This window comes from Dermacentor variabilis, chromosome 6 (genome assembly GCF_050947875.1).
Source record: "Dermacentor variabilis isolate Ectoservices chromosome 6, ASM5094787v1, whole genome shotgun sequence".
NCBI lineage: Eukaryota > Metazoa > Arthropoda > Arachnida > Ixodida > Ixodidae > Dermacentor > Dermacentor variabilis.
In genome coordinates this window covers 121,662,858-121,674,221 of record NC_134573.1, presented here as the reverse complement: position 1 = coordinate 121,674,221, position 11,364 = coordinate 121,662,858, and the positions used below count along the sequence as shown (strand labels likewise).

At 44.2% G+C, this 11,364-nt stretch overlaps 1 long non-coding RNA gene across 1 annotated transcript in view; it reads right to left on the bottom strand.

The window, feature by feature from the left end:
* Positions 1-11,298, bottom strand: part of LOC142585147 (uncharacterized) — a 73,150-nt gene extending 61,852 nt beyond the window's left edge. The window contains exon 1 of the long non-coding RNA XR_012829039.1: positions 11,099-11,298. This is a non-coding gene — a long non-coding RNA (uncharacterized LOC142585147). The remainder of the gene's footprint in view (positions 1-11,098) is intronic.
* Positions 11,299-11,364: the final 66 nt, after the last annotated feature.

Below are 11,364 nucleotides of genomic sequence, written 5' to 3'. Positions count from 1 at the left end.
TTATTCTGACTGTTGGCCATATAACGCTAGGTGAATAGAGTAGCCGCTGGCAGACTTCTGGTAGCGAATCCGGAGTTGATCGAGCACTGATTGGTGCCGCAAGCGCCTGAATCTGTACTCTAAGACCACAAGCCTGATTGAGTGTCGTACGCTAATTGGTATATAGATGCAAGGTGACACAGTTATTGCCAATAATCGATTTGTTCATCAAGGCATATGCATCTGCTTTTCGTAAGGATTTCCCTCCAAAGCAGCTTTAGAAAGAAAGGAATTTGGGGCTGGCCGAAGAAAGCATAATAAATTTGTTCTCGTTGCGCTTTCGGTTTTCTTTCGTGTATTTACGCAAGCACCATTAACAGTGGAATCAATTTCACTTGACATTGCCAATGTAACAAGAGATTTCGAAAGTGCCCCCCCCCCCCCCACGGGGATCCAAGTTATTATCTCTCAGTTTTTTTCTTGAAGAATTCTGATTGTTTGCAGCCATGTATTCATCGTGAATCGGAGCATTGACGTTGAAGAAAAATCAATAATCTGCATAGTGTCAGCTCCAAGCCTTGCCTCCCACGACAATAACTGTCGTGAAGGTGCCTCTTAAAAAGTGCATTTAGTGCATGAAACTAGCACTCTGTCCGAACACTAGCTAGGTTCCTAGTGCAAGCTCACAGCGGGTATACACCCCTTTCTTTCAAGATTATCCCAATTTGACAAGAAAGAAATCTTCCACGCTGCTTTTTGCTCGAATAAGTGCTAAATTGCACCACATAATCACGCAGTCACATTAGAATGCGGCAGTTGAATGCCTTACAGGAAGAGTGGATCGGGAAATTTCTGTCGCTAAAAAAAAGAGCTACTTGCTAGGAAGTACAAATAGCAGGAAACCGGGAGTTCGAAAGTGTAAATTCTTGAGGCGGCGTCGCTACGCTAGTTTCTCAGCCCGGAGACCTTCGCAAACTAACGATGACAATTTTAAGTCTCGAAGCAGGGTGTTCTCGCATAATACAAGGCACATTTCTTTGGCACTATCAGGTTGAAAAGAAATATGACCATTCAGATTGTAACATGACGCCACTTATAGTTACTATGAAATACAGCACAAGGACATGCTTCCTATTAAGATAGAAAGTATATCTACACTCCAGGCACATTTCTTCCGTCGCCGTCGCCGTGACGTTCTGCATAAAATCCAACGGCGATAACATGTCGCCGCTCAAATCTTCGTATGCGCTGTGTTCTCGACTCTTAGTTCGTGTTGAAGCGAGATGCATCACGAAGGTCAATTCCCTCTCCGCTGCTGCCGTGCTTCCGCACGCTGCCGTTTTGACGGAGAGTTTCCGCGGTCATCGAGTGAGATGTGTTCAGGTTCACTATGCTAGTTAATTTAGTTTGGAAACGAGTGTTTACTACGTCATACGAGCAGTAAAACTGTTATTCTTTGTATTGTTGTCTACTAATTTGCTATCTCAATTGATGTTTCGCCTTTTGGACAAAACTGCAACTTTTTTACTCAAGCGGTGCGTTTTGGCAAGGTTTCGAGAGGTGCCCCGCACATACAATCAGTGGTCCCTGCACTCTGAGTTATCGTACATTGCAGAATGAATCAATGAATTAATTATTCGATCAGTCAATCAATCAATCAATCAAGACTGGGTTTAATTTACACAGCCCCAGGAATTCCTGCAAGAAAGTTGGAACAAATAGTCTGTGTGGCTAGTACGCGGTTCAATACAGTAAATTACACATTGAATAACCTTGCACGTATTCGCTCTATGAAAGAGAACATCGTTTAAATGAACAAGTATTAACTGGCTCGAAATGAGTTATGTCACTTGATTGGACAAATAAAAGCGCTCATGAGAAAGGTGGAAGTTTCTATGGGCATTTATTTACACAGGCACAGCGTTCGAGATTTCCTTGCCAAAGAACTCTAATAATCATTCAGCGTATAGCGTGTTGCAATAAAAAGGACGGAAGTTACCGTTACTTGCTTGCCTTAGGTTTGCGCGTGGGAATACGATGTTGCGAAAGCAGAAATATGTGTAGATTAGTTTTTTGTTGTTTATATTGTTTATTGTTTATTATTTATCAAAACTGCAAAAGAGTGTGCAAAGATCGTTGAAGGGAATATTGCTCTAGTGATGAACATAGGCAAACGTAATTATTGCTAAGGCAGACTGGTGAGACTAGTGTAAAGGTGTTAGGTAAGCAATGTACGTCGACCCCCATATTTCGCTACAATAACGAAGGCCGGAGTGAAATAAAGAGAAACATAAATTTCAAGCGAAACACAAGGAGAGTATGGCCAGACACACGCCAGGGTACAACAGCTCAAAGCCAGTTTTCTATGAACAGTGTAATTCGTTGTGTTCTGTGCCACCGTCTGTCTAAAGCACACCTTTATTATTGAAACATTATTGAAACAAGTCACTTTTGCAATGGGACATACGTGGTCATGTATTCTCCAATCACCTTGGTCACTTGAGATGCTTTTATAGAAATTTTCGTATCTCTAAAGTCAGTTTGTGCCCACACCAAACGCACTAACGCACATGCTACATTTCATAAAGAAAAAATTGTCAGCAATGGCGCTGTAGCGTTTGTGATTAGTAGTGCGGCTAACAAACCCTATTGAAAGTTAGAGATTGAAGGTTAACATTAGGGGCCTTCGTCCTGCAGTGGGCATAACTGGGATGATAATGATAAATTTGTTATAGCGTAAGTTTTATGGTGCATCACGTTCTCATTTCCGAAGTATTTCACTCAGAAATTGGAAAAGGTTTAATAGGTTACAATTACCTCTCGCTGAACCCTCCACGCGGTAACGGCCTATGGTTTTTGTAAGCCGGCCGCACATGGTACCGTGTGCAAGCCTTTATACAAGGACATCTGTCACTTCTCAGGAGTACAATGAGAATAATGTTGGTAGTAAGGAAACGCCAACTTAAACTCGCTATTGAAATTTTCGCTCAGGTTACAGCAGTAATCAACGAAAAAACTATCGTTCAGCACTATCTGAAAATAGCTAACTTACTAGTAGTAAGGTCAGAAGCAAAACAATGTTAGGACAGAAAAAAGCTGCCGGTGCGTTGTTTTCGCAAAGCGCAGCTGCGAGGCTGACAAAAAAAGGCAGCAAGAAAAGTGGTTAGCTTCCAGGTGTTGTTAGTTGACTGCATATTCAGCAGATGTCGACAGCTCCATTGATTTTCTAGGAAACTTGTATTTTTTTAATACTAACCACATCTAACTACCCTTCCAGTGCGAGGTTCATAGGGAGCGTATTGAATTTTTTGCAGTCATTGTGCTCATAGCCAGACAAAGAAAAACAAAGCTCTAGCCCAATTTTTTTAGATTTCAGACGTTCTAAAAAACGATTACAAGTATACCTTAGCCTAAATCGCGTCCTACGAAGAACACAATGATGCCATTTAATTTACTTCGTGAAAGAAAAGAAATGACGGCGGCACAGACTTCAGGCGTTCTGTGCGTTATGATATCAACATATTTTCGAGGCTCTTTCAAAGAAACTATGAGCATATCCGAGAAATTACGTTCATTGTACATACTTCAAGGGACGCGGGGCCCAGTTATTTCTTGGCGTCAATTGAATGGAGTGTATACAAAAAAATGGAACAAAACGAGATTTCACAGTACGCAAAATTCCGTCGAAAGCGCACTTTACTTAGGTATCATTTTTGGTACTTCCACGATTTTAGCAGAAATAGGTGCCGACCTCGGTGCTATCCTGAAGCAAGGAATGAAGAACGCTAAAGGCTTAAACACACTGCAAACTTAGTTTGATAAGAGGTACGAATGCATCTGCAGAAATTTAGTACAACACCCCCAAATAATTTGTGCGATGGTCCATGGCCTAAATTCCCATAGAGGGTGTCCCAACTATCATGCACCAAGATTTCAAAATATGCGAATGCCACGTAGCTGCACAGAACCAACTTAATGTTGTTTCCCGCCGCTTCAAAATGCTCAAAATATTACTTTACATATCGTCTAACTAGATAATTAGTAATAGTTAATTATTCAACTTCTAAAATACTATAGTTACTTGAATAGTGTAGGTAAGAAAATAGTAGAGCCACATGAAAAACTCCCGATACAGCGTTCTGTCGCTCAATACGCGCTACAAAAAAACTTCTCTGCGCCGCGACTGGCCGCTCGAGGCACTTTGCGCGTATGGCGTTTTTTTTTTTCTCGCGCTCGGAAAAACTCTTTTAGTTGGCAGGTATTGAACAACAGAAAGCCACATAGGCAGTTTCAACAATTAAGACGAATTATTTAATCAGGCGAAATGCAAAAAAATAATCTGAGCCTATCCAAGTGACGGCAAATAACATTACCTTGGTTCTGTTCAGCTACATAGCATTTGCATATTAACGCGGTAGCGTTAAGTGTTCCGTGCTGCAAAAAATTCGGTGTAGGCGTCCCGCATAGGCATCTGGCGTCCAGCGTCGCACGTCATTCCGGCTAAAGCTATCTTGAACCACCCATGCCCAGGCCTTCCATGTGGCACAAGCATGTTAGTAGACTAGTGGAATTTCTCAAGCTAAAATACGTAGAGAAATCGTAAAGTACGACTTGCACACGACCTACAGACATGATAGCGTCGGGCTGTAGTTTGACTATACGAGAAAACATTTTGTTAAGCGAAAACTCAAAGAAGCCGTTTTCCATCGTTTCTACCATCCATAGACCAGTCACGGCGTCCGTCATTTGCGTGCCGGCATACGAGGATCTTGGAGGCCACACAGCGGCGCGCCCGGTTCCTTGCAATACCTCCAGACGGCGCTCGCCTCCACCGCACCGCGGCCCATCCAAGAGGCCGCGTTTCTACCAGAAAGCCCGCCTTCGTGTACAGCGTTCGCGGCCAGCGTTTCCCGGTGAACATTACGGTTACCTAGGCGCAAATTGCAGTCACGGATCTTTGAATGCTATCACGTTCCACTCTTGAAAGAGAAGCTTAAGTGTCTACCAATTTATTTAAACCTTGGTGCATGATAGGACACACATTCGACTATATATAAAAAAGTTAACTTAATGAACATTTTCAGAAAAGAAAACCCGAACGAAAATTTCTGTTCACAAAAAAGTCACAAACCCGTGCGGCACACACAGCGCAGTGACAGCGCAAACTGGAGGAGCGGCTACATTGGAGCTCCATTTTCGGCACCACGCACTACAGGTCTTCGCGGCGAAGTATCTTCGCGTCGTTTTTTGCGAGAACGATCTTAACTGTTCACCCGAAGTTAACGGCTAGCTGCGGCTTGTCCTGTTCTCTGTACAGTGGCTGGCTGAACGCAACGTTGGCTGGTTGCAACGGCGCATGTAGCTCTACGAATCACTTCTTCAGGTTTGTCTCTTGCGAGGAGGCGCCATAACGTGTGCCGAAGAGTAAACACAGGTATCGAGACTATGTGGCGCACATGTCACATGATTTGACCCCTGGAACACTAGGTTTTTCTTGAGGATGGTGATGATAGTGGTGGCGTCCCTTTCGAAACGTTATGGCGACAAATTGTTACATAGCCTGCTACATCCATGGTCAGCTACATGCAGCATGCGACTGCTATATGCAGCTGTTACATGTCAGGACACGTTGTGGAATATAACGGAACTGCAATGATGCAAAGTTTTTACGTATTGTAGCTACGCAGCGCGCATGTAAAATCGCACATTACAATGGTAATGATGATGATGGTGAGGTAATTACATTTCATTCGAAACGGGACGGTGATAAACCGTCACCTAGAGTGCTTGAAATTATCAAGTATACCGTACATGTTTTTCATTACGTCAATATTTATACATCTCCATAACCTTCTTTTCCCTCCTCAAGACCTTTCTATCTCCATTGCTACCTATGCAGCTGCTACGTGGCGTGCCACCTGGTGCAATAATATACAACTGCAATACCAAGGGCGCATGTACAGACGCTAAGCGGCGCAAATCTCACATTGCAAGGCAAGTGGCACGGTACGATGCTAAAGATGATCATGATTTATTGGCATCCCCTTTGAAAAGCGGCGGTGACATAGCCACCTAGCTAGTTTGAATTAATAAAGGACACAATGCATATTTTTCTAGCCTTCTTGTATACGTCCCCCTTAACTTCCTTTTCCTCAACCCTTCTTTAATTGCCTTGTACCGCTACATGTGCATCATGCTGCATGGTATTCTACCTGCTGTAATAACATGCAAGTGCACTGCAAAATGTGCACGTATCGACGCTACACGGCGCGCATGCGACATTGCGTGTCTCGTCGCACATTATGACGCGTTTCTAGGGCATTTTTCTGCTACATGCTAGCAATCGCTAACGTGGATCAGTGAACAAATAAACCCCTATCTTCTAAGCACGTTTTAAGGGGTACTTATTGTTTATTATGCAAAAGAAAAGAGAAACAACTGAGCACGTGTACTTAGATTGCTGGGGTTGGGTGTTTTTCCTGGGATACCTTACTAAGAACTTTGAAGAAAGAGCTGCCATTAAGTCCGCGTGGAATCCGTCATCTCACGGTCGAAAACGACGGTGGTGTGCGTTTTGATTTTAATATGCTCCTGGGCCTGCACAGTATATGGCAAACTCGGACTGTCATACACAACGCAGACCCGTTCGCGAATATTTTTGCAAATCTATGCCCCATTTGGTCGAAGTGCACAATGTGCAGACGTATGTACCGGAGTGGGTTCCAAGATTGTAAATGTTGTTGCACATGCCGAAATACTGTTGACTTGTAGTCAGCAAACAGCTGACGCTTCTCCATACTATGATCTTGCTATGCTCTTCTTCTGAGCTCATATACTCTGTGTCAAGCGAGCCTATAACGAAAAAAAAAAGAAATCTGGTGTGGCTCAGTGGTAGAGTACCTGAGTTTCACGCAGCGCACGCGGGTACAATGCCCGCGGGAACTGGGTCTTTTTTTTTTTCCCTCATTCCCGGCGATAGCTGCTATGGGCACTGGACACCGGCGGGGGACATCATCACCACCAGAAACGGCTGTTGGAATAAACCCATAACAGCTTATACTGTAATACAATAGCTAAACGGCCTTCTAGAACATGGCCTCATCATTAACATAAGAATAATTAAGTCCGCCGCGAGACGAAGTTGGCTTTCAGGAAATCTTCAACTGCCCTAGTTCTTAAAAAGAGCCCACTCTATGCTGATAGGTTTGCGGATGTCATCATCCCAACACACTATTTTAGGTTGCCTCTGACTCCCCACCTAATCTAATAGTATAACAAACTCGCCCTTATACACCCACGGGTTACTGGGCCTGAGTTGCACCGGATGTTGTTAATGACTAAAAAAAGCCATGTCTTGTCACGTTAAATGCATCATTATCACATTCGTGCTTTGTTGCGTGCTCCTTAGTTTCCTCTCAAATTTCATTGAATACAGTTCTACACGTTGGAAAAGGTCCGACGAGTACCAGGTAAGGTGTACAGAAGAACTTTAGCGCACAGATACCAGTTTATGGGTGCAAAAATGAACAACAAATACCAACACAACGTAAACACACTACAAAAAGTTATGTGCACGTACGAACTTTCAGTACCATTCCAGAAAGATACCAAACCTGTAGCTTGGCAACGAAAAATGAGAAGCCCGAATCATATATTTCATTTATTTCCTTCATTCGATTTCAATTTCAATATATGTGTTTTATTACCACTAAACAAGTTGAGAATCAACGCTAGTGCATGTGCCTTACATAGTCCTCGTCTGATTTTGCGAGTTTGTTTAATGTCGAAGGTAATCAATTAGCCCATGTTTCTCTGTTAATACAGCGCTATATTATAGCAAACAGATGCGAAGGAAATAAATTTTTGTGCTGTGACCGGTATTCAAATTCGAGTGTACATATGTACAGAACTTTAGTGCGTGCATGTGTGTGTGTGTGTGTGTGTGTGTGTGTGTGTGTGTGTGTGTGTGTGTGTGTGTGTGTGTGTGTGTGTGTGTGTGTGTGTGTGCGTGTGCGTGCGTGCGTGCGTGCGTGTGTGTGTGTGTGTGTCAAGTACAAATTGCAACAAACATTCGTTTATCACTTAAATAAACAAGAATGGTGTCTCACGCGGCCAGCCAAAAAGGAGCATATCGGACTGGATGAACTTAGACACTGGCTATCACAGCTCTGGCATGATGAAGAGCGGCAGCAGCGATGATAGAACACTTCGTGCCGCCTGTATAGCTTGAAGACCTCTGCGAAACATTAAATTACTCGATCTCTAAAACTAGACGTGCGAGAACACACCGCCTACGTAGACAGCAGCCATCTTGGCTCTCCTCGACTTTGAGACCACGCAGATTACCCCCAAGATGAAGGGAGTGGGGGAAGAGGGTTAGTCGCTTCATGCACTGCAACGATCGGGCTGATTTCTACCCCTTTCTCTACCCCTTAGCATTCTGTCACCTCTTCCCCCACAACTTGCGTGAACGGCACTGGAGGAAGGGGAAGGAAACGTGCATCAAGACACTATTATTTTCGGTTCACCCTCATCTACAGTATACGGCTCACGGGGCTCGAGTGAATCTAACCACACTTGGACGTTATCCTCTTGACTAAACCGCACTGGTGGCGTATTGGCTTTGGCGTTGCGTTGCCAAGCCCTAGGTTGATGGATGGAATCCGGGCCGGGGCGGCCGCATATCGATGGGGGCTAAATGCAAAAACGTCAGTGTACCATGCATCGGGCGCATGTTAAGCCTAGGTGGTCCGAATTAACCCGGAGTCCCTCCTCGCGAGGAGTCCCCCCTCGCGGTGTGCCTCTTATAATAGGGTGGCTTTCGAACGTAAAGCCCAAGAACTAAAATAATTATGTTCACTACCACATGTAACATTGGCAGAAAACTGAAAAACTGTCTTTAGAACTTCATTTCAAACTACTTAAGGAGGTTACGGGACAAAAGAATGGTGACGTAAAAACATTTTCTAAAAAAAAACCATGTCCGCACATGTGGACACACGTTGTGAAAGCATTACATGAGCTGCACGCAGGTATTTTCTCTCTCTATCTATCTCTCTCTTTCCTTTTTTTACTGATGCCTTAGCTGATGTATGCTCTCCTTTGGAGGCAGGGTAAAGGATGATGCAGGCTGACAAATTCGCCTGATTTCGATGCCTCAGAACGTTTCGCGGACGCCTACCTGGCTTTAGAAAAAGTGTCCACAGGCTGAGGTTGTTTTCGTAAATTGCAAACAGGAAGATTTACGAAAACGCTCTCAGTCATCTTATTTTTTAATAACCGCATCAGTCAAGATATAGTTCTTTTCCTTTCAAGTTTGAGTAAACGAAGATCCAGACTGACAAACCCGCGTAAATGTGGTGCCTTGGGACTTCTCCCTCAGGAGCACTTGGCTTCAGAAAAGGTGCCCACAAATGTGGACACTGATAGCAAAGATGTTATACGGAACATCATGGCGACGGTAACTATACCCGCGGAATAGTGCCTGAATTGCCCCTATAATTGCCTTTACGGCAAAAACGAACTGCCCACCACAATATAAGGAATGGCACAGCGAAAGTTATGGTATGCTGCTCAAGCACTGTAGCGTCGTCTTCCCCGGCTAAGTTAGGGAGCATGTTTTCATTGGCTGCAAACTTCAGTTGACTTTTTTTCGCGTTTATTTTTGGAGAGTATGAAATGGTGCATCATTTAACTGGTTATAGAATGAAATTGAAATTGCTCTTCGGATCTTGTCTGCGCAATAGAAGAACTACAAGACAATAGACCTAATAAACCGGTATTGAACAGTAAACGAAGCCACAAGACTGTGTTGTACGTGTATTTTTCGTGTTTATGTCGTGGTTGCTTCATTCTGTAGTTCGGACACAAATCGGCTACCTCAATAAAAATATTTATTACACCACAGTCACTAATTAGGCCATCGAATGGCGTTGAACAACGTGTGCGGCAACGCTGAGCTGGTAAGAAACACTTAACTCCAACGCCTACGTAGGTTCAGGAAAAATAACAGCCCTTAGTTAATAACGTTTTTATACGCAGTGACTGGCAACAGTCACTGCTGCTTTAGAAACTTATTTGTCAAATAAAGTTCACCTCAACAGAGTAATGCGCGCCTTGTGGATATTAGATTAGAACAAATAAACGTGCTGTACCTACGACATAACGAGGGAAAACAGGAATAAAAGGTGCTACAATAATGACGCTACAAAGTGTGTGCCAGTCGACAGCGTTTCGCGCAAGCGGTGGCCGAACGGTTCCGACTATTCCGCCGATCAGGCACAGGTCTCTTATTAAACTGTGATAACGGCAAAGCAATCGAAACTGGGTTCGCTGTGTCAGTCATTCCGTGCTTTCTGTTACGCTGACGATGGCCATCGTGGCCATTGTAAGGAAGTCGCAGTTGTCGTGTCGTCGTCGTCCTCATCCCCACTTGCATGCTCGACACAGGGCGGAAAAAATAAAACGAAACTTTGCCGCGCTGCTGAGATTCCTTCCGATGTTGCTGCGGCAATGTGCGTTCTCTGGTCGGCGTGTGCAAACCCGTGCCTCGGCGCCTGGCACTTTCTCCAAGGTTTGATGAATTTATTGAGTGGTCGATTGAATAATGGGGCTAAGTAACTCGGGGTTTGAGAAGCGCCATGGCAAGGCATCCGGATTAATTCTTGACCACATGGCGATCTGTCGCCTCACCTAAATCCGCCTACACGAGCGTTTTTTGCGTTACGCCTCCACCGATATAGGTCCACAGCAGTCATAAGCCAAACCCTCGAGATCACAAGCAGAATGCTATAGCCGCTGAGATACCATGGCGGGTAACTGCGCCGACCTTTGCGTCGCACATGCAGTTGCGTATTCACATGTATTTGGGAGTCTACGATGCGTAACGCTATAGAGAATGAGAACGACATTGAGTGTATCGTGATAAACATATTATTTGTTGAGAAGATGGCGGTCCCCGTCGCGAGAGCTTACTGTTGCCGAAGTAAACAAATTCAGGGCCATAGCAACAACGGGAGATTGCATTTTTTTGTCTCAACATCTCGCTTTCTTTCAGGGAGGAGGATAGGATGCCCAGAGACGCAAGTCATAAGTGTTCAGTAAGAGGAGAAGTATTTACCGTCTCATCATTCGGATGTGGGTGAGAGGTACACCGACTTTCAGCACGGCCACACTGTTGGCACTCTCATCAGAGACCCGCTGTAGCAGTTTATTTGGTTACGCAACTAACCTCCCGCAATAACAATAAAAGGAAACTGTTCCAGTATAGAACAAATATCCGTTGGTTTCACCGAGCCTGAATTTTTCACACAGCACATTTCTGTCTACACGTAGATAAGTGCAGAAGTTTCAGCAGCGCGAACCGAAACAATGGTCTATTGTACA